General features: G+C 41.4%; 1 protein-coding gene across 3 annotated transcripts in view; it reads left to right on the top strand.

Moving 5' to 3' along the window:
* The first annotated feature begins 340 nt into the window (after positions 1-340).
* The window catches only part of CREB5 (cAMP responsive element binding protein 5), a 432,361-nt gene continuing 417,695 nt past the window's right edge, over positions 341-15,006 (top strand). For all 3 annotated transcript variants that reach the window (XM_070467861.1, XM_070467869.1, XM_070467873.1), the window contains exon 1: positions 341-398. The gene's annotated coding sequence lies outside the window, so the exon portion shown is untranslated. The remainder of the gene's footprint in view (positions 399-15,006) is intronic.

The raw sequence follows: 15,006 nt of genomic DNA on the forward strand, positions 1-15,006 counted from the left end.
GTCTCCTCCGTGGTCCTGTCTGAAACCATGAGGATTGTTTCCAAGCTGACTCACACCACTCATGTCAGGGAGCCGTGGCACACGGCGCTGGGCTCTGCAAGCTGTTGCTTGCGCGGTCGCCGCTGCCGCCGCCGCTTCCCCGCGGGTGCACCAGGGTCCGCTCGTGGGGCGGGGGTGGGGCGGGGCCGGGGCGGAGCCCGCCCCCTCGGCGCGACGGCCCCGCCCCTCCCTTCCTCCCTCCCCCCACGGACCGCAATGATTTAGAAGTTCAGGAATCCCACGTGACGTCACCGGGGGGGTGATGTAATGCACTCTAAATAGAATGTATTGTAATCTTTGCTCAGTCCAACGTGGTCCCTTCACCCGGGCTCCGCTCTTGCCTTCTCCACACTTGTTTGGTAAGTTCCTAAAAATACGGCTAGGCCACTTCTGGGGCTTTTGCATTTAGTCACTTTTGTTGCACTTGCCGCGGGAGCCGTCTCGGGAACGTACTTGTTTGCAGGGGTTGGTCTCGGCAGCAGCCGCGAGGTTACTTGGTCCAGTGGGCAGGTCGCAGGGCAAGGAGTAGGGAAGATGCCATGCATTTTCTTTTTGGAGGATGATCTGTGTTTGTAAACACTTTGACGGACCAGAGGGAAGTCAGGCCCCAAATACTCGTGGACTGTGGAATCGGCCGTGTCCTGAGGCTACCCCAGAGACCCCACGCCGTGTCCGTCCCGGAGCGCGTCTTGGTGGCCGCCGCGCCGTGCGACTGGAGGGATGCTAACGTGGAGCGAGCGCCGTGTCCGCCCCAGCGTGCGTGCGTGTGTAGGAGCGCGCGTGTGTTTCCCTGACACGGGGAACAGTTATGAATCGGGGGTGTGTGTTTGCCTCCAGAGACCTGGCAAGGTGCGGAACCCTCCAGAAGTGCGGTCAAGCGGCGGCAGAGGCGGCAGCAGCGGAGACGGCGAGACAGGAACCTCCCCCCCGCGTCCCCAACTTCCCGGTGATGCGGCGGAACCCCCGGAGAAAGTTTGCAAACTTCCAGCGGGCGCGGCGAGGACGCCGGGTCACCTAGGGGGCGAACGGGCGGGCGCACTGGGGGCTAGCTCCCTCCCGGGCCCCAAGCCTGCTGCTGCCACTTCTTGCAGGGCTGCCCACCTCAGGTGATGGGCGCGCGCGCCAGGGAATGAGGGGGCATCGCCCTCGAAGGGCACTTGGCTTTCACTGCAGGCGTGGAAGGCTCGACAGTGGCGAGGCTCTCCTCGTCTTCACTCCTGCAGCCGCCTCTTGCCTCCGTCCGGTTTTCGCTGGCATCATTACCTCTTCCCCACCGCTGCCCCAAATGACAGCTCCCGCCTTCGATGAGGCTGCAGTTCTCAGGACACAGCGGCGGAGCCTTCCTCTCCACCAGATTATCCACGGAATAGCTCAAAACTTTTCAGGACGTTCTTAGAGGGGCAAGACTCACGAAGGAACCAAGGAGATGTTTTCTCTCGGCGGCTGCATCCCGTTTTTCCTTTGCCATAGATTTATTTCGGGGGTGGGGGGTGGGGTGAGTATCTGGTAGATAAAGATCTTGTCCACCCCAACTTTCCCTGAACAAGTGCCTCCCCCACTTGAGACTTGTTCAAGGCCGGGAACTGAAGTGGGCTACTTGTATATTTCGTTGTCAGAGTCTACAGAGTGTTTGATTTTTATTTTTCCCTCCTTCTCTGACATGTGTCAAGGAATAAAGGCTGGATACAGGTCCATTACGTCATTCTGCAGACCAATAAGTGTTTGATTAACAGCTTCAGATACTCAAGGGTTGGGGGCCTTAGAAGTGCTGACAAGGCAAAGCTTTCCATCTCCAACCCCTAACATACTCGTACAATCGCCGATTCCCTGGGCATCGTTATTGCCCGGATCCCTCTTTCTCCACGCGCTCCACCGCCCACACCGTTATCACTGTGGCCCCGCCTCCGCCTTTGACTGCTTTCCCTGGGGCGATCACAGTCCCTGGAGTGTGGGTGAGAGCTTCTGGTGGCTGAGGCAGCGCGGTACCTGATGGACGCACACACAATCTGCTCTTCTCTATTATTTAAGAAAGGCACCAGTGAACCCTCTTCTCCAGGGCAAACTGCTCAACTCTGATAGAAAAGGCGTCTCAGGAAATGTTCAGAGACACTGTGATAGTACTTTGTCCCTGTGGTGACTTAGGAAAACAACACACTCCCTGCAAGCAAAGTACTTAACTTTACACAGCGCCTTCCTCAGACGGTTATCCGAAGAGGGATGGCTGAGGATGCTGACTAATTCAAATTTAGCTGGAAGGCTCGAGATTAAACGTTTCATTTCCAAAGTGAGGGAATGTAAGTCATTGAACGCAAAATATCTTACAATAAAGTGGTGCGTGTGTTAACTTTTTTTCTCTTAACATTAACTTTCTGTATTTAAATAGAAAGTTAAATACGTAAGTCATTGAATTGAGTCAGAATCCCCATATCTGGCAGTTGAATAAAAATACTGTATATGACATGTTGAAGGGATAAAAGTAAAAAGAACTCCGGGTGGGGGGGTGGGGCTGGGGCTGCAGTGTGTAGCAGAAATTAAATAAAAGATTTCTTAACAGGCTTTTGAATAGAGGGGGTGCAGAAGAGCTGAGTGCTCTCTGATTTGAAACTGGTGAAAGCTAAATAAAGGAAAATTTATATTCTGAGTATGTGGGAATTTCTTGAAGAACACATGTTTTGTTATAATCAAATCTACTTTCTTCAGAGTGAAAACCATGCTGTAGAGTAGGCATTTGTGAAACTCATGTCTGGGGTCTAATTGACATCATTCCCCAAGTTTGTGGCAGTATTTATTATTTATTCACATCTAGAGATGAAATAGTATGACCCCACACACAATACATGTGCATCTGAAATGTGAAAACTTCTTGTTTGTGATGCATACGTAGACCTAAAGGGGAAAATGGCCCAGGTCACCAGCAGTGGAGAGTGTGATTAATGATCAGTGATTTAGTGATCAGTGATTAGTGGTTTTATTCAAACTGTTACCTCTGACCAGAAGCACACATCAGAGGATTAACAGGCTCTTTAGATAAATGCTCATTAGTGGAAGGGGAAAAGCACAGATAATAGGCAAGCACCCAGGGACAACTTTCGAAGAAAATCATTCCCCGTCTTCAGAATAATAAGCTCTATTAACAGAAAGCCCTTTTAATTTAAAACTTGCTTTTATCTTGTAAATCAAAGTTAGATGCAAAAGTTTGTAGTGCCATTATAACCTAAATTTTCCCATATCCACTAGATGTGGATTATCTCAGTAGCGATATTTTTTTTTTATTTAAATAAACAATTGGACCTTCAGAGCAGCTGAACCCTGACAAGTCCTTAAGTCCCAGAGTTTGAAGGTGTCCCCCCTTTTAGAATGGAGAGTGCAGCTTGCTAACTAGATGGCGCAGTGTTATTTGGTCTTCTGTGCCGTGTCGTGCAGGAGTCTAAAGGAGCAAGTAGCTGCTTGCGAGGTGTTCTTCAACACTTACAACAAAGTTGATTCTGTGTAGGGTTGGAGGCTAGACAGTTCTACAAGTTTTTAGTCACATTTTCCATGTCAGTTAAATCTGGGGAGTTCAAGGCTTCTGGAAAAATTAGTCTCATTACTAAAAGAAACTTAGAACCAGAAAGGAGAGGAGGTACGGGAATCCAGGAGGTACCTGTGATTGCAGAAGTGATTGTAAAATACCAGACCTGTTCTTTTTTTTTTTTTCCTTTTTTTCTTTTACTAAGAGCTGGTTTCTCAGTGTTGTGGTCTGAATTACTGAAGCAAATACTTAAAGCTTAATTTTCTTCCTAATCTTGCTGGTGAGAAAGAATTTACTAGAAAGAAAGGAAAGAAAAACTCGATTTGGTGGCTGCAGGAAGCAACACGTTGTTGATTTTATTCTACAGATAATGGTAAGATGATGTTTATTACGATATTAAGGAGAAAGGGAACTTTGTAGTTGGTTCCAGGAGAACCATCTTGTATTTTCATAGATTCGTAAGTGGAATTCTTATTTTACACTGACTTTTAATGTTGCTGTTGTAGTTTCCTGAGACTTGATAACATTTGATTGGAAGGTTTTGTGTGTGTTTGTGTGTGTGAATAAGACCATTATTTCCTGGGTAAAATAATGTTCGTGAGCATGGGAACTGAAGTAGGGGAGCTACGAAACATGTGAAATGATATGCCAGGTAAGAGTTCTCTTTTCCCCCAAGCTTTCATGAATCACTTCAGTAGCTACTTAAGTTTTTATTAAAAAAGAAACCTAAAAATTAGAAATAGAAAAAAAAAAAAACCACCCTAGATGAGTATTCCCTGAAGAAGGATGCTGTTGATGGAATATCAGCTATTACTTTAGTTATAAAACTTAAAAAGAAAGCAATTAAAGAACTCCTTTCTTTATTGTGCTTCCCTATAATTTTTCTCATTTTCTTTTGCTTGTAGCATGTTATATAAATGTTATATTTAAATCCTGTCTGATTCATAGTGATTTTTATTTTTTAACTTTACCCAGACTAACATGTTTACTCAGTTGATCATATCTTGAAGCCAACTGGTTTTGAATTTAAATGGCTGATACCCCCATATTGCCTATCAATGAAAAGTCAGCTGTGACCTTATACAGTTTATATATGAGCAGATAGTTAATTAGGACATTCCCACAAAAAAATAAACAGTGCTTTTATTTTTATATCTTTCTGGTGTCGCAGCTTTTATTTGAACAAGAGGTTCAGTGAATGGTAGCTTGTTAGATTTTTCTTGTATGACTTTTCAGTTACAGTAAGTTGAAGATTTTGGTTACAGTTATTTGTCAGTTTCCCACACCTGTGGATTCAAAACCAATCAATCGTGGACTTTCCATGACTGTTCGTACTAATGTCAGGTTCTTGGTCTCCTGATTTCTTACTATAATTTGCTTTTTTGGCAGTGATGCATCGTCATCCTATAGTGTTTCCTTTACTTTTTATTAAGCTGAAAATTATTTTGCGGGGGTGTGATGTTTGCTGGATCACCAAGATGTGAACTTTGTGGCTGTAGTTGGTTTTCTTCCGGTTATGCTATTAGAATAAATTGGGGATTTGAGTAGACTTATTATTTTTGTCATCTTTTTTCCCCCTTCTTCTTCTTTACTTCAAAGCAGTGCTGTTAGCCACAAAATTAATGTGATCATGGCTGGTGTTTCCCATCTATATGCTTCTTTTGCTTCTTACAAATTGGATTTCCACAGCAATTTAAGATCTTTTTTTAGAGGCAGCTTTCTTGGATGAAGATGGAACAATGATCTCAGTCAATTCATTATCTTGTCCAGTTTGACTACCAGCTGTATTATGGGAATCAACCCATGCTTTTATAAATTAGTGTTTAAAAATTTAAATCTGGGACTATTTCTCTGAATCCTATTTAAGAAAATTATACAGTTGAGATAAGGTAATAAACTTGGAGAGGGGGGCAATGGCCACACATATTTAAATGTGAGAAAGAAGCACTTTCAGATATGCTAAGCTGACTTAAAGATCCTTTTTGTATTGCTATTTGTAAACTATACAAACTATCTACTTTATGGCATCACTTTAAATAGAAACTCTGGCACTTTAAAATGACATCATGTTTAATGTTTTCAATAAAGGGTTCTTACATTTTGTAATTAGGAAAAAAATGGACAATTAGTGCTTTTTGAGGATCCATTAGTATTCCATTGTTGGGAATCTCAAATCATGGATTTAATGTAAGAAAAGAGAAGAGAGAAGGCTTTTACAAGTTTCCAGGTAATACTGATGATACTATTATAGAAACAAAAGTAAAAATTTTGGAACTCTTATTGAGACTCTGGGAGCTTCAAAATAAAACTTTAAAAGTTTAGGATAAATTCCTGAATGTATACTATGTTACAGTGACATTTCCATATTTCTTACCTCCAAGCTCACTCTGTTGCCCATTTAGGTTTTCTGAGAAATAGATCAGAATCAACTTTAACATTTTAAAAATTCATGTTTTAGTTGCTTCCTTCTGCTTCCTCAAGGTTCACATTTGTAATCTCTACACTAAAATTAACAAGGATTGAAAACTGCCATGTTGGCATTTGGCTTCCCATTTCAGTATTCTTGCCTCTATAGAGAATCCCCATGGACAGAGGAGCCTGGCAGGCTACAGTCCATGGGGTCGCAAAGAATCAGACACAACTGAGTGACTAAGCGCACACACCTAGTCGTTGAGAGTTCCTTTTGACTTAGGGGTTCAGACGTGAGAAAGGCTTTTGTGATAGCATTTTGCAGAGCTGGAACTGGTGGGGCAGGGGGTGTCTTCTCGATGATGGACCAACTTCATCCCTTTGCAGAAGACAGCCTCCGGCCTGGTGGTTCTTCTGACTCATCCAAGGCCCAGAGTTGGAGAATGCCGAACCCAGCATAGAAGCAGGGTCCTTACCTCCAGGTCAGGTGGTCTTTCCATGCGTCAAGCTGCCACAAATGCTCTTGTCCTGAAGGAAGCATAACCCATGGCTTCAAATGCTTTGCTCTTTTCAAGCCTTTTGATCACTAACCTTTTAAATTTTTATCAGATCTTTTGAATGAATACCTTGACCATATAAACTGTAGTTTTTATTCTGGTTATTCTTATATATCTGCAATGTTAATTTTTCTGATATTGGTTTCCTTATTTGAAAGCTACTCATCTTCACCATTGTAATTAGACATGCCCTGTAAAACTACATCATCCAGACTTCATTTGAGACTAAAAACCAGGCATAACTAAAAACGGTCTATAGGATCATCTCAGTAAAGGCAGTAACTTTCTTTACTTTACTTTCTTGTCCTTTTCCTTTCATAAATTTCCTGTCCTTTCTTTTTCATCTCTGAGAAAGGAATCCTAAAAAATTTCTTAAATTTAAAATACCTTTGTCTTTCTTTTTGTTGACTAGAGTAACTAGTGCTATTTTCACTCTGGCAGATGCATTTTTGCAGAAGATCTGTCTGTAATATATTATCTTTACAGGATGGTGTATTTGAAATTGTTTATAGGTGAATATTACTACACAAGGAGTGAGTTGGACCTGGAAGTATGATCTTTGAGGTTTGACTGGCAAAATTTCACTGATCACAGCAAATAGAAATCATGCGTGCAACATAGGGGGCTCCAGAGCACCAAACATTTGATTTAAAATGATGTTTTGGTTTTGCTGTATTTAGGATGGAGCACAAGAATATCTCAACAGAAATCTTGAATGCATCTACTGTATGTGTTGTTTGGCTTGACCCATAGTTTTCCTTTCCAGCTCTTTGCATGAACACTTTATATCAGAATTCAGGTCTCTTTTATTCTTTGATTACACTGAGGAGTCCCTGTGTTGCACGATTTCTCAAATATAACACATTTCAGCCAGTTTTATGTAATTCTCTCTCTGTTGGCTTCCCAAGGGGGGAAAAACCACATGGAACAAAAAACATCTCTGTTTTTGTTTGAATTAGCTGATTATTAGAAGAAATACATTTTATCTCCTTTTGCCAAATCTGGTGGGACCACTTTACGTTATCAAAACAAGATTTTCTTCTTTAAGTCAACTGCGATGCTATTTGACTTCGGAATGACCAAGTACTAATCCACGCAGCAGAGGTAGAAGGTTTTGAGGATAAAGTCCACTTCTAGAAAGGTACCTAGGTGTGATGAGGTATGCCATTAGGAAGAGCCTGATTTGCCTCACTGAGTGCCAACAGAGTCCAGAAAAACATTGCCTTTGAGAGGAAAGAAAATATTACAGGCTCAGGCTTCTCCATTCTAAGCAGAGACTGGGATGCTGTGCTGAGGATGAACTCTGGAATGCTGAGGGTCTCCAGGGTTATTTATTAAACTGCAACAGGGTAAAACATTCACGGGATAGCACTTGACCATCTACATCTTAAAAGCCTTAATAGTCTTCTTCATTTATTTTCTTCATTTCCCTTATGCTAATGTTTTTCTAGATTTATTTTTAACATCCATCCTTGTGACTGGACTTTCATGAGTAACCCTACAATAACAAATCACAAGTGTGTGCACAGCAGAGAGGGGACGTTTTTTCATAAGGGACATAGATTTCCATATCAAATCTTAGAGGAAACAACCTGCAAGATAAAAGAAACAAAGGTTTGAAATCCCAGTGGTGGCTTCCTGGGCTTTGCCATTCCTAGCTCTGCAACAGTGAGCTTTAAGGTAACGGGACAAGCCTGAGGCCAGAAGAGAATTTAAGACTCCAAAGTGCTGCCTTGAACTCATTATGCTCTCTGCCTCAGTTTCTTCTTTTGTAATTAGAGTGTTGGTCTTGACCAGCACAGTCCAATGGCAGGAACCACAAATGCAAGCTGCATATGTAATTTAAAGTGGTCCAATAGCCACATTAGAAATATTTTTTAAAAGGCTATGTCAATTTTAATAATTTTATTTAACCCAGTATATCTGAAATATTATCAGTATATAATCAATATTAAAATGTTGATGAGATAATTGGTGATTTGGGGAGGTAGTAGATCTTTGAAATCCTGTATGTGTTTACAATTATGCCATATTTCAATTCGGATTAGTCAGATTTCAAGTGCCCACAAGTCACATTTCATGTACCAGTGACTATGGTATTGGACAATGTAAATTTAGGGCTATATCAATGGTTCTAATCCTGGCAGCCCTATAAAACCACCTATGGAGTTTATTTTTTAAAAACTGCTAATACTTACCCTGTCCCCTCCATTCTGATTTAATTTGTTTGGGGTGGGGACCTGGGCCTCTATATTTTTTAAAAGCTCCAGAAATGCTTGTAAAGTTTAGCCAGGGTTGAGAACTGCAATTCTAACTGATCGCTGAGGAATCTTCTACTCTAATATTCCATGATTCTATTTAAGGAAAGAGATTGCAGTGGAGCATTCAGAGTTCAAAGGGCAGCAAGTGGTTTTTATTGGTGTGCTGCTGCACGATACGAAACATGTTTAAGAAGATGTCATTAATAGAAATTAAATGGTGAAGATTTTAGAAGATAATTCTTTGAACCACAGATGAGCTAGCTCCTTTTTGTGTAAGTTTTGGTGCAAATTGTTTTAAGTGGTTGGCTTCCAGAGAAATCTCAAGGTAGGATTTGGTTTCCACGCAGACTCTCAGAAAGCTTCCATTTTGGAAAAGGGCAAGATCACCACATTTCAGGTATTTTGCTAGCTTGCTTCTTTGCCCCAGATGCTCCCTGCTTTTAGCTGGTTTTGAAGAGATGCTCTGACTGTTTGAGACATCTGGATACCCTTGTGTTTCTGCCCTCTAAACTTTTAACAAGCTTCGTGTCAGACCAAACTTGCTCTCTGCTCATGTCAAAGTGTCAGTTACAAACCCCTAGAATTAAAGTGTTCATTCTATTTGTCATCCTTTAAGTATTAGAAAAATCAGTATTTCTTAGTACACATCAGAATGTTTTCCTTTAATGATTTTTTGAACAACATTCCAGCCTGTACTTTTGGTAAATGATGTGACGAATCCCCCAAAACAAAAAATAATAATTTCCAAACTCCTCACCCATCTTCTTTTGAAGTCAACACACTGTATTGTTTGTGGAGGGGAGGAGAGACCTCAGGGACAGTCCTTTGTGACTTCATGTTGCCTAGAGCCCCTGCATTCCCGCATTCATGAGTCATTTCACCCTGAATCTCTCTCCTTATCCCCTGCATAGCAACTTGGTTCCAAGTACATGTTTCTGGCCGTGTTCTTTCAAAACGTGACTTTAAACTGCTTTTAGATTCAAAACTATACCTTTCTCTACATTTCATGGTGATAACATTTGTATTTTCTGTAATTTCATTCACTGGGAGGATTTTAACCTCCACTCATTAACACACAGCACGATTTCCTATTGTATAGGTGGGGAAACTGAGAGATTGACACTGTGTTCCTTAATTAGGAGGGTGGTCAGTGTGAGCAAAAAGCTCACATTTATTAGTGCCTAAATATAAGCATTCCGGATGACTTCCAGGTGGGGTGTTCCCAATTGTGTATATTATTGCATTCGTCTTTGAATTTATAAATAATATTTTTTCTGATACTTTTCCATGCATTATTTGCACATCAGTTAGTGCCTAAATATAAGCACTGGTCTGGATGGCTTCCAGGTGGGGAGTTCCCAATTGTGTATATTATTGCATTTGTCTTTGAATTTATAAATAATGTTTTTCTGATACTTTTTCATGCATTATGTGCACATCGGTGATTTCTCTGCGAATAACTCTTACTTCCCAGCTTCAGGCTGCATGTACAGACCTGGATTGATTAACAAATACATATGGGTTTATCAGCCTCTTAACATGGAATCTGTTCTGAAAGTTTCATGGAGACATCTGTTGCAAACCTGTGTTTTTGGTGGTATCTAGGGAAACTTTCTTCAGGCTCCTTTGTGATTGACTGCCAGAGAACTTTGTGGAGAGACGATGAGATTAAAAATGTGAGTTGTTTTAGGTATTCATTTGTTGAGCAAGACAGACTCTAGTCCTAGATCCTAAATTGTCCTTAATAAAACATTTTAACTCTTGTTTTACCAATGTTCTGTCTTCACATTTGACCTGGAGTTATCTTCTTTGGAGTATTTGGTTTTTGTTTTCTCCTAGTAATGACTAGAGTTGGATTTAGTAATTTGTAGTCTTTGCCTACACCTCTGTTTCTTCAATGGGGGAGATACAAGCCAGGATTAATAGCACGATCTGTTACCAGTGCCAGGGAGGGGCCACTTTCGTTCCTTTTCTAAGCATTATACTAACGTTAAAGCATTCTTAATACCTACACAAATATGTGGTTAAACATATATAAATAAGAACCTCAACCAATGAAGACCAGACTGTTACTAACATATATGCTTGTAAATGTGATTATCTTTTTTAGGATGCCCATGGATAATTATTCCTCCTTTTGAGCAATTATCTATTTGTCCCATTGATTTAGATACACAATTGGTGATTAAGGGTTTCCCAGGCATTGCTAGGAGTAAAGAACCCACCTGCCAATGCAGGAGATGCAGGTTTGATCCCTGGGTCAGGAAGATCCCCTGTAGGAGGGCATGGCACCCCACTCCAGTATTCTTGTCTGGAGAATCCCATGGACAGAGGAACCTGGAAAGCTACAGTCTATAGGGTCACAAAGAGTTGGACACAACTGAAACAACTTAGCAAGCACACATGCCTTGGTGATTAAAAGATGTTGCTAGATTAGAAAAAAACTGAAATTATCTTTAAGACACTCTTCTAATAAGGCCTGTCTAAGCACACATTGTTTACAATTTCATCTTCCAGTTTTTCAAGGCAAGATGACTAACAACCACCATTCTTAGTGCTGTGTTGGTAGACGTCATCAAAGATGATGGTGCAGTGTTTTGGCACCATGAAGCAGCATGTAATTTGAAATTGTACTTTTTGCTAAATACCCGTGCTAATCTCCAAACCATTCAAGACGTTAAAAAAAAAAAAAAAAGAATGGTGATGTCTCTCTGTCGGATGGATAGAGCCCTGGCAAAGAAGCACAGTTCTTTTTTCATGGGCCTCAGAAGCACTCGCAAAAATCAGGGAGGAAAAAAATTACATGGAATTGCTTGATCTGCCCTTAGGAAGGGACATTCTTAGGACAGACAAGTTAACCCTTTAATCCAAGATTCATTTTTACTCCTTCCAGGAAATAAACTTTTTTTATAAATCCTGAAGCACAAAAATGATACTATCTTTAAAAAGAATTTGTTTTTTAATTGAAGGATAATTGCTTTACAGAATTTTGTTGTTTTCTGTCAAACCTCAACATGAATCAACCATAGGTATATATATATCCTCTCCCTCTTGCTTAATCTTTATTTAACATTTAGCAGGTATTTAAGGAGGTATATTTAGGAACTTTTACATTCCTTTACATAGTTCTAGTTACTTAATGTTTGTTGAAAAAATAGGCGATTCTGGAGATTGGTTACACAACTGTGACTACATGGAACACTACTGAACTATCTACTTAAAAATTGTTAACATAGGGAATTTTATTATGTGTAATTTATGATTTTTTCTTTAAAAAGGAGGGATAAAAGTTGCTCATACCCATTTGGAGGATGGAGAAATAGAATGCATAAATCACTTGTTCTAAGCTGTTATGAACACTAAGCCTTAGTGTGTTAATGAGAGGAACAAAAGTATAAAGAGGACTTCTGAATTTCAGGCAAATGAAGAGAGGTGATGGGTGTGTAATGTGAGTCTGACATGTTGGATGATCCAGGGAGGACAGCAGCTAGGCACAGGGCTCAAAGTGCCTCTTTTCTTGAGACCAGCTCAGATCTAGATGGATTCTGTGGATAGAAAGTTGTGTCATGAAATTTGAAAATCATATACCATTTGGCATTATTTGAATATCTTTGTTTGTACTGACTTGATTGCTTTTCTCAGTGCAAGGATGTGCTCAACTGAGAGCAAGGAAGAACCATGGCCTTTAGTTTATGAAGTGAAGTGAAGTGAAAGTCGTTTAGAGGTCCAACTCTTTGCGACCTCATGGAAAATCCAGTCCATAAAATTCTATAGGCCAGAATCCTGGAGTGGGTAGTGTTTCCCTTCTCTTGGGGATCTTCCCAACCCAGGGATTGAACCCAGGTCTCCCCGAATTGCAGGCGAATTCTTTACCAGCTGAACCACAAGGGAAGCCCAAGAATACTGGTGTGGGTAGCCGATCCATTCTTCGGTGGATCTTCCCAACCCAGGAATTGAACCAGAGTCTTCCACATTGCAGGTGGATTCTTTACCAACTGAGCTATCAAGGGAAATAGTTTATGAAAGGGAATAAAACCTACATATCACTTCCACCTCCCCAGCCTTTCCTTCCTTCCTTCGTCAGCCATTTGTCAAGCATCTATGTGCCCGGTAGTAGGGATACATGATCAAAAACCAACACAGTCCCTCTCCTCCCAGATCTTACTGGTAGGAGAGACACCAGATAGGTCATTGCAACAGAATGTTGTGGGAGGGTGAGGGAGTGTAGGTCTGGAGGTGGAAAGTCCAGTGAGGGTGCTAATGTGGTTGTCCAGGCAAGAGATGATAGTGGCTTGGGCTATGGTGGTGCCAGATTCAAAAGCCATTTAAGAAGTAGGATTGATATGACTGGAGGATTGATTAACTGAAGGTAAGAAAGGGAGAGGATTTACTCATTGTCAGGGAAGAGGGAGCTAGGCAGGAGAAGCCTGACCCGGTTAGGAAGTCTGGATTGTCCTTTGTGGTCGTAGAAGAGGACAGGCTTTCTGGCCCAGTGCTCCATGCGTGGGCTTGCGTCAGAATCCTTGGAAGAGAACAGAAAATGACTGTGAACAAAAACTCAAAGAGCAGCTATAACTAAAAACTGCAAGTGTAGTTGCTGGGTTGCAAGGCAATGCAGTTTTGGTCTTTCGTGTCAGAGGGAGAGGCACTCACCTCCCAAGGCAGCCACAGCTCTGGCACTCAGGAGGAAGTCCACTGCCAGACGTGTTAGTTTCCTAGGGCTGCTGTAATCAAGTACCATACACTTGGTGGCTTAAGCAACAGAAACTTATTTTCTCACAGTTTTGGAGGCTGAAACTAAAAAGTGTTAGTCGCTCAGCCGTGTCCAACTCTTTGTGACCCTGAGGATTGTAGCCGTCCAGGCTCCTCTGTCTCTGAAATTCTCAGGCAAGAATGCTGGAGTGGGTTGCCATTCTCTTCTCCAGGGATCTTCCTGACCTAAGGACTGAACCTGGGTCTCCCACATTGTAGGCAGATTCATTACCACCTGAGCAACCAGGGAAACCCTAGAAGTCCCAGATCAAGGTGTCAGCAGGGTGAGTTCCTTCTGAGGTCTGTGAGGGACAATTGTTCCATGTCTCTCTCTTTAGCTTTTAACTGGCTGTCTCCTCCCTGTGTCTCTCTTCTCCATGTCTTCCTTCTGTGTGAGTTTGTCTCTGTGTTCAAAGTTCCCCTTCTTATAAAGACACCAGTCATACTAGATTAGGGCCCACCCTAACGACCTCATCTTACTCTGACCACCTCTGTAATAGGTGGTCCTATTAAAGTCACATTCTAGAGTGCTGAAGATTTGGGAGATGCAGTTCAGCCCATAACAATAAGTATGCCCATACTACTAGCCCCAGGACAAGTAGTATGGGACCCTATAGGAGCTGGCAGGTGGGGAGTTGTGTGAATCATAACCTGACAATTTTTAAAGCAGGTGTTTAAAATAAACTTTTATGGACCCCCAGAAAAATTCAGAACAAGTCTTCAGAGATGGGGATCTATACGTTATCAGGAATGGACAAAACCAACCAAACAAGTCTATACATTAAAATATATATATATTACACTGGTGAGTCAATTTGCTGATGTAGTCATTGTCCCTGGTTTGGCCTTGAATTTGTCTTCAGAGTTTGTGAAAAAAAATAATGTCAAAAGGGCAGCACCAACTTTTGACCTTGAGAACAAAGAATGAAATGCAGCTGTAGTTTGTCGCCCTGCCAGGCTTAACAGCCATTGTTTTGATGTGCTAATATTTATTGACAAGGACAAAAGCCATCAGTTCCTATAAACAACAGACACACCAAGTTGAACATAGATGTTTCAAACAGGAAGTAAAGTAATTCTGCTTTTCTAATAGTTGATGGATAATTCATGCCTATGTGCTACCTCTGTTTTACGCAGTGTTTAGATCACATTTCTGTGATCTAAAAACATATCATCATAAAAAGACAAATAGCCAATTTAAAAATGGGCAAAGAATCTGAATGGACAGTTTTACAAAGATGATATACAAATGGCTAATAAGCACATGAAAAGATGTCCAGCATCACTAGCTATCAGGGAAATGCAAATCAAAACCACAGTGAGATTCCACTTCATAACTATTAGGATGACTATAAAAAAGAAGACCGACAGTAGCCAGTGTTGATGAGGATGTGAAGAAGTAGGAGCCCTCATACATTGCTGGTGGGACTGTCAAATGCTATAGTCACTTTGGAACACAGCCTGGCAGTTCCTCAAA

This window comes from Odocoileus virginianus, chromosome 1 (assembly GCF_023699985.2).
Source record: "Odocoileus virginianus isolate 20LAN1187 ecotype Illinois chromosome 1, Ovbor_1.2, whole genome shotgun sequence".
Lineage (NCBI taxonomy): Eukaryota > Metazoa > Chordata > Mammalia > Artiodactyla > Cervidae > Odocoileus > Odocoileus virginianus.